Source organism: Macrobrachium nipponense, chromosome 18, assembly GCF_015104395.2.
Source record: "Macrobrachium nipponense isolate FS-2020 chromosome 18, ASM1510439v2, whole genome shotgun sequence".
Taxonomy (NCBI): Eukaryota; Metazoa; Arthropoda; class Malacostraca; order Decapoda; family Palaemonidae; genus Macrobrachium; species Macrobrachium nipponense.
The window spans coordinates 60,195,445-60,209,796 of record NC_087211.1 but is presented as its reverse complement, the minus strand read 5'-3'; positions in this window follow the sequence as shown (position 1 = coordinate 60,209,796).

Here is a 14,352-nt window from a genome sequence, read left to right as displayed (position 1 = left end):
ACTGTCTAAACACTGAATTTCATATAGAAATATATTTATTTAGGAAAAGAAAAGAATTATATGTGACTATTTCCTTATCAATAACTTAAAAATCTACATGTAACGCTTCAGACAGACCCTTTTGACTTAGTTGTTCAATACAAAATCCAAAATACACCTCCAGAACTGAATATGAAATAGAGTAATATTATGATATGTATGAAGAATGTTTTAGAATCTTGATGAAAGACAAAAGTAAGGTCGCGTCACCAGAGGATAATTGACATTTTATGACAGGGGATGGTTAATATTGCGATAACCAAATCATAATCATTTCGAATAATTTGACACTCGGGAATTACAGATAAAAAGACAAGCAGTCGTGCACGAGAGAGAGAGAGAGAGAGAGAGAGAGAGAGAGAGAGAGAGAGAGAGAGAGAGAGAGAGAGAGAGAGATCCCTGGAAACAAATGACTCCAGTTTGTCAGCTTTCTCTTGCCGACTAATATTTGCATTAGCGTCGCGTGTGCCAAAAGAGGCCGAGTTGCCCGAGATGAATGACTTTTCCGTGCAAGAAGGGTCCAAGACAGCTGCCCAGACATCCGCAGCAAACGACCTGAGATCACAAGAAGCGAGGCCACAGTTGGTTTGCTTATTACTGAGAAGAATGGAAAAGGAGAGATGACAGACAAGTAGCGTTTTCCTGAACAGTTTTGCGTCTCCCGTGTGTGTTAAAGCTTTTATGCTTTAATTTAGGTGTGCATTTATATGCTTATGAACATCCAAGTTTATTCTATCAATAAACAGTTGATGAATATAATCATATGCATGCGCTATAGGAGACTGTATGTGTACTTCAGCGAAAATAACAATATATTCTCAGCAATAATTCAATGCCTGACGTGAGGTTTTCACGAATCGAAATGGAATATAGCGGAGAGTATAAGAGGAGGCTGTTGGACAAAACCCTAAAATTTTAGATTAAATAAGGACCGGTGAAAAAGTCTTTGCTATTATCTTTGTATCTCGCGTAAACATGTTTAACCAATTATGAAGGAAAAAACTTTTTCCTATCGTAAAAGTACAACGTTTTCTAAGACCTAATATTTATTTCAGCCCTCAAGGCTCGTCTGATATTCTCCTTAACTTATTATCATTCATTATTTCTCAAATATCTGGTAAATTGCATCTTTACTTCCGTGTAAGCATATCTTTCGATTCTTTATTCCCTCTTTCCAAGAGAATCAGAAAGAAGACGGAAGTGCGCCGTGGGTCGGGTCGGTGGATCCCGCGCCTTTGCAGTATCCCGGAACCTCGGGCTGTTTGCGTTGGTCTCTCGTCTCCCTCCTTCAGGAGAAGCCGTTCGTCTGGGACTGATCCTCCTCTTTTGTCTCCCTCGACGCCCATGCAAATATCAAGGGCGGAGGTGCTGTTCACATGCTTCCGGTTTACTTCTCTCTCTCTCTCTCTCTCTCTCTCTGTACACATAATTCTACCTCTTACGATTACCACTGTAATATGCATGTCCAGTCAAATATCAAAATAATATCTAAGAATTTTTTTACTTGTATTGCCATCAAAGTACCTATATTAAATATATTGTGAAACGATGCTTTTTTCTAGATTTAGTGATATTGAAACATGGAGGGAAGATTCCCTAAATTATATACTGCGCGCGTGCGCATACACGGATACTCACCCGTGGATGATTATTTATAAAACATTTGAAATTTGGTTTGGTTTCGCAAATGCAATTACAATTCGCTAATTTTATGATTTTGATAAAGCTATTACTTCTATAAATTCACTATTGCTCCAATATTACCAATAGTGCTAATTCTCTCATCTTTTTATACAATCAAAATTCCTTGAGAAAATATTTCCAGCTTCTAGCTCTTCTTAAGGTCGCCGCTTAAAGAAAAATCACTTAAAATGGTGCGTCCTGAAAGCTGATTTTTTCCTTAAAGTAAATATAAATACGTATTTTATTCAGAAGGGAGTTTGTACCGGTTCCTAAATCGTAAAAATTATTCGTAATTCCAGAATATTTTTAACGATTCTCTTCCACATAAGCAACTTCCTGTAAAATTTGTAGATCCGGTAACACCAAGAACGCTAGAATGTACATCAGAGCCAAGAGTCATAAAACGATAAAGAAATTTAAAGGAAGATACAGTGAGTACCTACTTCATATCTCCTGAGAATGACTTTCATACGTCAGCCTTACAAAATCTCATTAGGAAATCCTGCAACAAATAAAGGACACTTTCCACGCCGTCTTAAATCATACAAGTCTTGTCTCCTTCGATGTTAATAGCCGTTTGTCTCGAAGGTCCTCATGAAATTGGAACTGTTGGGTCCGTCTGGATCTGCCAGAGCGACGTCCGGGACACTTCCCACATCCGGAGTCCTTAATAATTAAACACGCCCTCGCACAGTCCTCACTTTGCAGTAACCATGCCAAGACCACTTTATGTACGCGAGGAAGGGCTCTCTCTCTCTCTCTCTCTCATTGCAATAAGTAATGAATGTGCAGACACGTCAGAGTTAAAATTCTACCTCTGTGCTCTGGCCAACTATTTAATAATAATCATAGGAAGGTAGAAAGAGGGAGAGAGAGACTCTCATGTTGCATTTTATAACCTCACGGTAAAGAAAAGAAGAGTTTTATGAGAGGTGCTTGCATTCGCCATTATTCTTCCGTGAGTCTTTCAAGAGAAGGCACCATTTTTTTCCTTTCTTTTTTTTTTTACGTAGCCTTTCCCTTTCTTGTGCCCTTTTCCATACTGCATATTCATAACAGAACAAATCCTCAGAGTCTGAGCTTATCATTAATAATATCAAATAATAGACTAGAGAAGTACTGAAGAATGTTAAATGCTAAAAATCTAGTTAGTAATAACATATTCTTAAATATTAGGTATGCAAAAATGGTACCTTGTGGTTGTGACTGTGTTCAGTTCATTAGGATATCAACAACGAAGAACATCTAGTCTTTAAGATGACAGATTATTCGAGTTACGTATTAAATGAAGTTGTCCTAATAAAAGTATGCTGTGGTCAAAATCAGTAAAAACCACCTTTTCCATGTAAAATGGGGTTATTTTCACAGTATGCAAATGAGTCAGAATATTGAAAAAAATCTGATAGTTATTTGAATATGAATAGCATCGTAATCATTCACACTGAATCCATTAAGATGCTCTTTTCTGACAAATGGACAAAGAAATGATTTTTCAGAAAAAGAAAAAATTGTTTGGTTTTCAAATGATTCTCCGTCTCACGTTAACAACTGGAATTTCTTCTTCAAAATGTCAGAGCACCTTAGATGCTGTTATCACATCGAATAAGGATTGAATGAAGTGGATATTAAATAGTTTTTAGAGGAATACAGACTATGCAATCATTTTTTAAACAGAGGAGAATATTGATATTATAGACATCTTTTGTTTGTCAGGGAGGTGAATATTCAAGATATTATGAGGATACTGTAATTTGTAGCTATAATCTTTTTTTCAAATTAATCCTTATAAGAATTTCATATGAAGCGTAATGTGCAGAGAAAGATACAGATTTTTATCATAAATCACATAAAAATGGCTGTCTTAGATATACATACATACATACACGTTGCATCCGTGTGTGTGTGTGTGTGTGTAGATGAATATAAGAATGTTGAAACATATGAATGAGAGAAGCAGATAAAGAAGACAAAAGAACAAAAGTAATAAATTTGTTAAGAGGGTAGACAATGAACCCTACAAAACTGAGAGAGACAGACGTGACTCAAGTTGTAATCAGGATTAAAGTGCTTTGTTGCAAGTGGAGGGTAAAAGGCTGAGAGGCGCTCAAGTCTCTCATACTCAGAACTTTCTGTTTGTGGAGGATCAGACGAACGTCACACAAAGTAAAAACATAAAATAGCGATAAAAGTGAACATAATAAGTTAGGCTATTATTTTGCTAAGTCCTTGTTGAACATGGCCTCCTCCTTATAGGAAATAATATTTGATACTATTAATTTATTATTGATTTCAGAAAAACAGGAATTGGTAAGCCATCAAGTGGAATGGTTGCATTGACATGGAAAATCCTCAGGCATAACTGATGTGTTGATCCTAATGACATAGTAGTATACCGTCTTGCTGGTGTTATGACCACGCAACTGGGAAGTGTGCTGTCTTGGTTTATATGCTTAAGGACAGGAGTACACGAACCACTCTGTGACGCCACAGAGTGGAGTAGGTGTGTAGCGTGAATGGGACTTCCCATAGATTTCCATTATTTATAAGCTGAGGCCGGGATCAGCGACAGTTCGCCATAGTAGCTTGCCACAAACGCTCATGTGTTCGACATAGCTTATAAACAAAGGAAACCCATGAGAAGCCACATCCCCGTTCATACCGACGCCACCCTGTGGAGCCACAGAGTGACTCGTGTACTCCACTTCTGGCCTAACAGGAAGAGAGAGAGAGAGACGGCAAGATAAGCAACTATTATATAAAAATATTTTCTAAGCATGATCTAGTGGAGAATTATTCGCTTGTTAAACAGAGTTCTTCTTGTCAGTAATTAATATTCTATCTGAAAGTCTTCCTTTGCTAATTTAAATGATCAAGTTTAAGCTGAAATTCCCTCATCCCGAACAGCGTTGGACGAAGGTCACTCATACTTTAATAGCGATTAATTGGCTGGAGAAACTCATCAAAGTTATGCAATAAGACACTTGATTCCATCAAAACTTTATTCATTAAATCGAAGTTTGGGGAGGTGATAGCTCCTCACCCGGTCCTGAAGAAAAGTTCGGAAATCGACCACAAAATGGAAAGAATTTGAACACAGGTATGACTCAGGTCAGAAATTTTGCACAAAAACTTCTACTTTAGTAAGATTCATTAATGTATTTCATTATTCAAAATTATAATGAAATTAGCTTTACTTAAAAACGTATCAAAAAAGTTTGAATTTGCCCATAAAATGTTAATCATTAAAGAATAAAATCTTCTCTAAGAGCAACGAAAAATTATGAATACTCTTGGAGATATGCACGAGACTAGCGACAGTGTGGAAAGTTTAAGCACTAGGAATTTATAGCTGTTCATAGGACTTGGGTGTGATCGGCATCGAGAGAAAGGCCGGTGTAATATAAGAGATTGTCAGCGGTTTGTAATAAACGAGAGAGAGAGAGAGAGAGAGAGGAGAGAGAGAGAGAGAGAGAGAGAGAGAGAGAGAGATTCAATAATTGGTGTCTAGATCTATCTGAAAGAAAATGCGTCATACATCATGAATTCATTCACAATATAAAAATCGATAACATTCTTATAAGGAACTAGCAAAAATTTATGCTTAAGTGAATACATTGGTACACATTCGTAAATAGGTAACTGCCTTGCTCTTGACTTGATTCACCAGCTGCAAGAACTAGCTCCTGGTGATACGCTGTCTCGAAAGCTGGTGTCCTGATTACAAATATAAGGTTCAATTTTTTTTTTCCAACAATTTATAAAATGAAGGATTGGCATTCTTGTGAAATCTTCAAAGTCTCTTGGATTTTCGACTTGTAGCTCCAAAAATATTTAATTGAAGCTTCCCTTCAGAGGTCGCCGAGAATGCCATTGCTTACACACAAGGTTCTACGTTTCTTCCTCAAAAGTTCCTTTTTTGCAGCACACAGAGCAAATACACCCCACAGTAGAGTCTCCTGGCAAAGTACCATCAGCAGATATCTTGCCGTTGAAAGCTGAATTGCGAGAACAAGTGAGCAATGTTGCAGTACAGTTTGGCCGCTATTAATTTTTTTCAACACTACTACTGCATCACGCAGCTGATACATGATGGCATAGTGTGTACCATGCTTCACGAGCACGCAAGTGTCTCAGGGAAGGAAATCTGATTTGAAAGCTGTTCTTCCTCTTGGAATGACACTTCGTAACATTTCATGATAAAGTATATCATAAATATTATATTGTAAAAACACGAGAATAATATATTTTTCTTTGCGAATTCTAAAAGAGGATTTCATTCACGAAACTATATTTTTGCGAAGTAAATCGAGATCTGCATAGTAGTATTTTTTGCGTGTGAGAAAAGTAGGACAGGAACAGGAATATTTTTCAAAATAAGGCGTCCCGAAATGCAATATTCCCCAGAGCGAAAAATGCAATGTAGACAGTGATACAGTTACTCGTGCACGTAATCGGATTAACTTTCCAGGTTTAGATCTAATAGCGTGAATGAAAGCATATGTTTCGTAATCTCCATACATACATATATATATATAATATATATATATATATATATATATATATATATTATATATATATATATATATATATATATATATTCATTTTTTGTTCAGAAACCTATGATACTGTTTTTTAAAAAGAAAACCACACAGGATGATACAGAATTTGTTTTCTACATAATCCACAAGTAGTCCCTTATATAACTATACACAAGGTGTAACACGAGTCATGCAAATGCTATTTCGAGAAATGAAAGAAAAGGTCATTCTGAGCAGAAAATGTTCTATAGACAGTGAGGCGAATTTTCAAAATAACCGTTTTAATTAAATGGCCAAGTAAGATCGCGCGCACCGGATCTCGGAGTTCGCTCGGGTGAGGTAGGAGGTGAGGGGAGGGGAGGGGGATGGTCACTTCACTTATTACTCTTGCCTTGCTCTTCCGCCAAGAGCGTGTTGGGGTTACAAGTGTCAGATCCTTTTCATTTGTAAGCAAGAAATTGGAGACAATGCCTTACCGTTCCAATCATGTGGAATGTGCAGATATGATGTTTATTTATGGGTTTTGCATTAATGAATTCCACTGTCATTAAAAAAGGAAATCTTAGGCCGATGCGATGTGAATGAAATACTTCCAAATCAAATGTATTCTTTAGATACTGAACAAAGGGGAAAAATGCAATTATCAATGAAAGCTTCTCCTCAATGGTGTTCACTGGAATCCGATAAAGGAACGACAGGGAAGCCGAATGGAATCTCCTCTCCATCAAAGATACGCCTATTCATTAAACACCGATCAAAGATTTAAAACGCATTTTCAGAAATCTCTCGTCCTCCATCAAAAGTATTCATCATACACAAGTCGAAGGGAAAAACACACTTAAGAAAATGCTTTCTTCTCTGTCAGATGAAAAAGAATGAGAACATTATGGAAAATTCCCTTTCTTCAGTTTTTCCTGAAAAAGGTAGAACGTCAATTCATGCAGTAATCGAAAGAGGCAAAAAAGCTGACGTTGTTCAAAATGCAGTAACCTCCCTACCTGCATTCCCTCGTCATCATGTCATTATCACTCATTCAGCATCGGCCTAGTCCTGATTCCTGATTCAGCAATTCCGTGACATTTACACTACTTTCTTGATACGTAAAACTAATGATTAAAATTAGATTACAGAGAAGTCTGTTCACGGGTGATTTACTAATTTTTCAGAGACCTGCGAGGAAAAACTCTTAATTAAAAGACTAGCAATCCTTCCCTAATGCACTTCATCAACCCCACCCCTCTAATCCCCTTCTCCCTGGCTACTCAGACATCGCTTACGCTATGTTGGCCGAGGGCAGCCTTAAGGAAAATCGGTTATTTTTCAAAATCGCCTTACCGATAAACAAAGCCTTAAAATATGTCTAAAGAGCATTTTCTGCTCAGAATGACCTTTTCTTTCATTTCTCGAAATATTTGCCTAAACTCGTGTTACATCCTGTACAACTATATTTTTACAATATTTTTTCAACTGCGCATGTGCAAAAAAACAGTTTGGCGGGGATTCAGTATTGGAAGTCTCGGCACATGGGATATTTATATCCATTCTTTCATATTTCTTTTCAATCTATCAGCGACGTTAAAATTAAATGTAAAAAGTAGGGATAACAGATAGATAAATTTTAGAAATTTATAAGCAGAAATTTTGAAGACTATACACGTAGAAACCTTCACTTTTCATTACCATATGTACCTCTGGTGAGTAAAACGCTTGCAACTTCTTTGTTTTACGATCAATCATTGTAAGGAACATTTGGACCGGGTTCTTCGTGAATGTGTGACGGACTCAACATCACAAGCATTGGCACTTCACTCTTGACCAGTTGCAAACGATAACAAAATATTCTGTTTTTATCGCTTGCACCTTAATAATACATTTTATATATATATATATATATATATATATATATATATATATATATATATGATATATATATATAGTATATATATATATATATATATATATATATATATATATATATATATATATATATATATATATATATATATATATCATTTAGGTCAAGGAGATACAAACAGGCTTATGTAATCTAATACAATAAAGAAGATGAATAATTGAATTTGAAGCATCGTACCATGGAACTATACAGATGGCATGGGCATGCATGAAATCGCCGTGTGCAGCATGCTGCCATTGCAAAGGGTGGAGAGAGCTTTGTATCGCAATGCCCGTCTCGCCATTTTGGAGTGTAATCTGTTAACTTTCCATGACAATACCTTGTCATCTATGAAAGTAGTTGCATTATGTTAAAGCAAATTTAGCAGTACACATCATTCAATCTAATAATTTCTGTTTATATGATAACACATTTAAAATTATTAGTATTAATTAATAAGACTGACATCATAAGTGATCTGTAAAAATAAATTATTTAGATGAACAAGTGTGTTTCTTTTTGTAATAATGACTGATATAAGTAAGCAACAAGTGTTAGGAATAAAGCAGAAGTCTGAAAATAATTTATGTAGGGGAAATTAGCTAGGGAAATCTACTAGAAGAGTTATGGCAGATGGAGGCAAAGAGAAGGTAGAAAGTGTGGTAGGTTCAGAGTGCAGGCAAAGCTATTTGAAAAATGAGACTAAACAAATCCAGAACTTCGCCAAAACATAAAAATGATAAGTACAGTGGAAAATCTGAACTTTGACACCTCCAGTAGGTTGTTACTGTAGATTAGAACAACCAATAAGATTCACATAGGGGTGGCACCAGAAGTTAGAAAAGCCACTAAAGAAGAAGTAGGGTGTATCCTAGTAGAAATTAAGGAGGAGCTCAAATTGAGAGAGTAGGTTGAAACTTCACTTGAAATCTCAGAGAAGATCACTTAGGAACTAAAGGACTGGACGAAAAGGTTGTGTCAGTGAAATCTCTGTACCCTGTGAATTTTGTGTAGTGTACTGACAGTGAATTGTGTGTTTTATAATAATAAGTAAGATAAACTAAGCGATGTTTAACTTGCCCAGAGTCCCATCCAAGTACCCAAGCAAATACTCCTGAGAGACTGGATAAATGAAGGGAAATGAGTTAATCTGATTTCAGAATCTAGGGAAGTCCAGTGTAAGTCATCTACAATATAACAATAAGTCCCTAAGACAAGAAAAACTCAACCACAAGCAATATAGATGAAGGTTATCCCATATAACAATAAGTAACCTTAACAAATACAACAAAGGCTACTGAAGAAAAGACTGACTAATAATAAAGAGAAGAGAAAGAGAATAAAAAGTCAACATAATTACAGTTTAAGTCCAATGTGTCATGGTGATATGGTTAATCCCTAAGTGACACAGAATGGATAGCAATGTGATAAGACCCAGGTAGCGCATAAAATGCAAAGTAGAGTATAAAGACTTTGATACTAAGAAGTATATTAAATATAAGGGGTTCAAAAGGCTATAGTGGTAAAATTTATTATGTAACCCCATGGCAAAGACATGAAATCACTCAGTCTCAGTACATGGCATGCATGACCATTTCTATTGTATGAGACATATACGTGCTTCATTGGGTTCATTGGAAAGTTCTTTTCAAGGGCTTTTAACCGATGATAAATTTATTAAAATTTATATTTAAAAATTTTGAACAGTAGAGTAAAAAGTGAACCCAGGTAAAATGCATAGCTGGATATCTTTACTTAAAACACTGCAGCGCCATATTTTCTACATGCTTGATTATATGCATTTAAAAGGGATTTTCAAGAGCTTTCCAATGAGCCTATATTCATTAAAATCGGTGAAAAATTAAGGACGGCAGAGTGAAAAAGGCATCTGCAAGACTATGCTCTAATAGCTTAATTCAGCGCTATCTCCACCCTTTCCTATGGCGCAGTGCAGTGACAATTAGCATCAATGCATTTTTACGAGCATGTCCACTCCATATTTATAGTCCCAAGGTTTTACTTCTTGTAAGAACTGCCCTTCTATTACATAGATGTCAACTCTTCCCCTTATACTTTTAATTTTTCATTTTGGACATCAACAGTTTTTTCCTTCATGTATTGTTTGTATTCTTGACTAACTCTTGTAACCCCATCTGCTATATTTAATTCATCCCTTTCCTACAGTATCCATATGATCACCTCTCGCCATGAGTTTTTTTCTGGTGTAGCTTTCACAGTCACCATGAGCTCAATTCTATTCTTAATTTTTATTGAAGTGTCTTACTGAACAATTATACCGCTGTAGGGCTTGTGGAAAGAATGCTAGTCAGTATGTTGATTGGCATTTTCTTATCACATACTACTCCAGGTACAGTCGGCCACACATATAAGTAAACACATTTCAGCCACAAGGGCTGGATGTGATCTGGTAACACTGGAACTGTGCCTCCAGACGCACGATGAAACCCGCCCCTCCACCGTGGCCACCGCCCTCCATACGTCCTCCCCAAACATTTTTCCCTCCAACCTTCACTCCCACCCTTTCAAGCACACGTTTATAACTTCTGCTCCCTCTCTCTAATTTCTCCTTTAAGGAAAATAATATAACTGAACCTATTCTGTAGGTTTATTTTCTCATCATGTGAAGGCGAGAAAACCCCTCTGTTCAACTTTTGTCGTAATAATATTATTACTTGCTGTTACCGACAGAAGAATTAACTCGGTTTCGTGGCGCTCTCTTGTAATAATGGGATTTAGCTATCTACTAATAAAAGCCTTGTCTATCAAATAACAGCATACCTACTACTCTTTAATTATAATTGTAATATCAACAGCCGCATTCCAAATTCTTATTATTACAAAGACAACTAGCATCAGATCGTGTAGGACCTTACGTAACTCAAATTAAGCATGAAGAAATAAAGAAGGTATAAGTTGAGGAGAGAAAGACCTCCATAGGCCTAGAAGACACTGAAGGAGGAGAAACAAAGAGACAGTTGTAAGACACAGTGTAATAGAGCTGAGAGTGTGGCTGGTGTTACAAGGGGCACCATTACCCTCTTAAGTATAATGGGGGCATAGGTCTTGACTTGTCATAGGGGCTATTATGGGAGTCGATTCTTCCTTATGGTTGGACATTTGTTTGGTCACAACCGACTATCATTGGATCACATCCGACATTGGGTCAAATTCTCGTATTTTTGTGCATGATTTTAACTGCTCGGCATACGTCTACATTTATCGATGGCAAGCATGTGCGTTTTTGTTTGTTTGTGTTCGTCCTGCAGGTGTGAATTCCCACGCTAAGAATGTATCAAGTAATAATAAGATTATATCCTTTTCCTTTATATATATATATATTAATAATACTATATATAATATAATGTATCATGTATATATATATTATATATATTATATATCATTTGACACGGTCCCCAAACCTGGATATTAGTAACATTTTAACGTATACGTAATTAAGGGACAAATATTACAGCACCCTATAATTAAGGATACACAATAGATTGACAAATAACCATTTAATATGAAATATGTTATATAATGAGATACGACCAAAAACAAACTATTGCTTAGTCTCAATGAAAGCATATTACACTTCAAACAACAACAATATCTTAGTTTTATTAAGACTTTCTGAACAAATTCATCCCGCTACCAAAAATGTTTCCTCCCTTCTGTTACAGTATCAGCTGGCGCCTTCATTTTGCTCGGCAGTATGTCAACGAAGACTTAGGTTTCTGGGCAAGAGTTGTTTTTTTCTGATGAGAAAACATTTGCGTCGACCTCGCACGGACAGTTGCACTGTTGGCGACGCAATAATACAAGATACTCCAGTGAGCACATCTACGAACAAGCCAGAAGCGGCCACGTTACCTGTAACGTGTGGGGATGGGTTAACTTATACACCCTGGGTAAGCTGGCAGAAATACAAGGAAGACTTCAACGCCGACCCAATACCTTGAAATACTGGAAGACGTGATGGTCCCAACTGTTCGAGCCATGGCATTTCCCTACCCAGAGCGCATTCTGTTCATGCAAGTATGTAGAGTTTCATCTCGCAAATTGCAGTAATAGGGAAAACTCTGTTGTAGTGCTGGTTTCATTAACTTTTATTATTAACTTCTTCTATTTATACAGAACTTGTTACAAAATGTAAAAATATATGAGTTGTTGCAAGTCAGAAGAGAACATTTGAGCTCCGTGAGAACGAATCAGTTGTATGGTTGTTGGTTCTTGAGGTATTCGCCATCTTCTGGCATCAAAGTTCAAGGTTGATTTTTCCTTGTTTTAAGAAACTACTCACGGCTTTTGTTTCCTTTTTGACTCGCAACGACTCAGCGCTGAGTGTTGTAACTATAGAATATCTGACTTTCATTTGGTATTAATTTAGTAGACAATGGTAATGCTGCTATTATTATTATTATTATTATTATTATTATTATTATTATTATTATTATTATTATTATTATTATTATTATTATTATTATTATATATGAAGTAATAAAAGTCCACACTATATAAAATGTGTATTAAAAATACATAAAAGACTGGAGCTTTCGTCTACTTGATCAGTAGATCTCATCAGCCGTACTGATTTTTCCTTTTCAAAAAATATACAAAAAAATTACGAAGTACAGGCAGGACTCTGGAACCGTCTCCAAGGGAGATAACAACCAAAACAAACTATCTCAATCATGTTATTCCCTCGTTCAAATGTCTGGCCAAAAGACGAGCCGATCGTCGTGGTTGAACTACCTCTTCTGGAGACGGTTCCAGAGTCCTGCCTGTACTTCGTAAATTTTTTGTATATATATTGAAAAGGAAATATCAGTACGGCTGATGAGGTCTACTAATCAAGTAGACGAAAGCTCCAGTCTTTTATGTATTTTTGATACACATTTCTCATAAGTGTGGACTTTTATTACTTCAAGATATTCCAGTCATGTTATGGTGAATTTATATATATATATATATATATATATATATTATATATATATATATATATATATATAAAGATTATGGCCAGTTCCCCCTTCCGACAAATGACACCTCATATGATACTTGCATATCATATATATATATATATATATATATATATATATATATATATATATATATATATATATATGCAAGTATCATATGAGGTGTCATTTGTCGGAAGGGGGAACTGGCCATAATCTTTAACGTAAGATTCCGTCTCCCAGTTCAAATCTCTCCTTCCTCCTGGTTTGAAAAGCTAAGCGAAATTCCACCTTCTTCCTCTCCACGATAGACTTCAACTTCACGTGGCTTATGGCTTCGAGCTCTTTGGGAGGGGTCGAAAGTGGAATATCTCTCAGCTTTTCAAACCAGGAGAAAGGAGAGATCTAAACAAGGAGAAACAGGCAGAACCTTAAATTAAAGATTATGTCCTGCTCACCCTTCACAATTTGACGCCTCTTGTAAAAAATAATTAATATATACAATATATGTGACGTTTGTTTTGCAGGACAACTGTCCGATTCACACAGCCAGAATAGTTAAGCGATGGTTTGAGGAACAACGAGACATTGACCTGCTGGACTGGCCAAGTAAGGGGTGTGATATGAATCCCTTGGAAAATTGCTGGGGGACCATCGTCAACTCCTGGATCCCAGACCAAGAGCGATAATCAAGGAAGCTCCTCCAACACACCATGTCCGAATGGGAGATATTCAGAAAAAATCAACACATCGTCTACAATCATGTAGCCTCCGTCCCCAGTAGACTACAAGATGTCATCGCCAACGATGGTGGATGGACTAAATACTGATACATATTTATAATAAAAAATGGTTTTATTTTTCAATCTATTGTGTATCCGTAATTATAGGGTACTGTAATATTTGTCCCTTAATTACGTATACGTTAAAATAATGTTACTAAATCAGGTTTGGACGTACGTCAAATGATATATATATATATATATATATATATATATATATATATATATATATATATATCTATATATATATAGGTATAATCTCATTATTACTTGAGACATTCTTTACGTGGGAAATTCTCACCTGGCAGGACGACAAAACATACAAAAAACGCACATGCTTGCATCGATAAATGTAGACGTATGCCGAGCAGTTAAAATCATGCACAAAAATGCGAGAATTTGACCCAATGTCGGATGTGATCCAATGATAGTCGGTT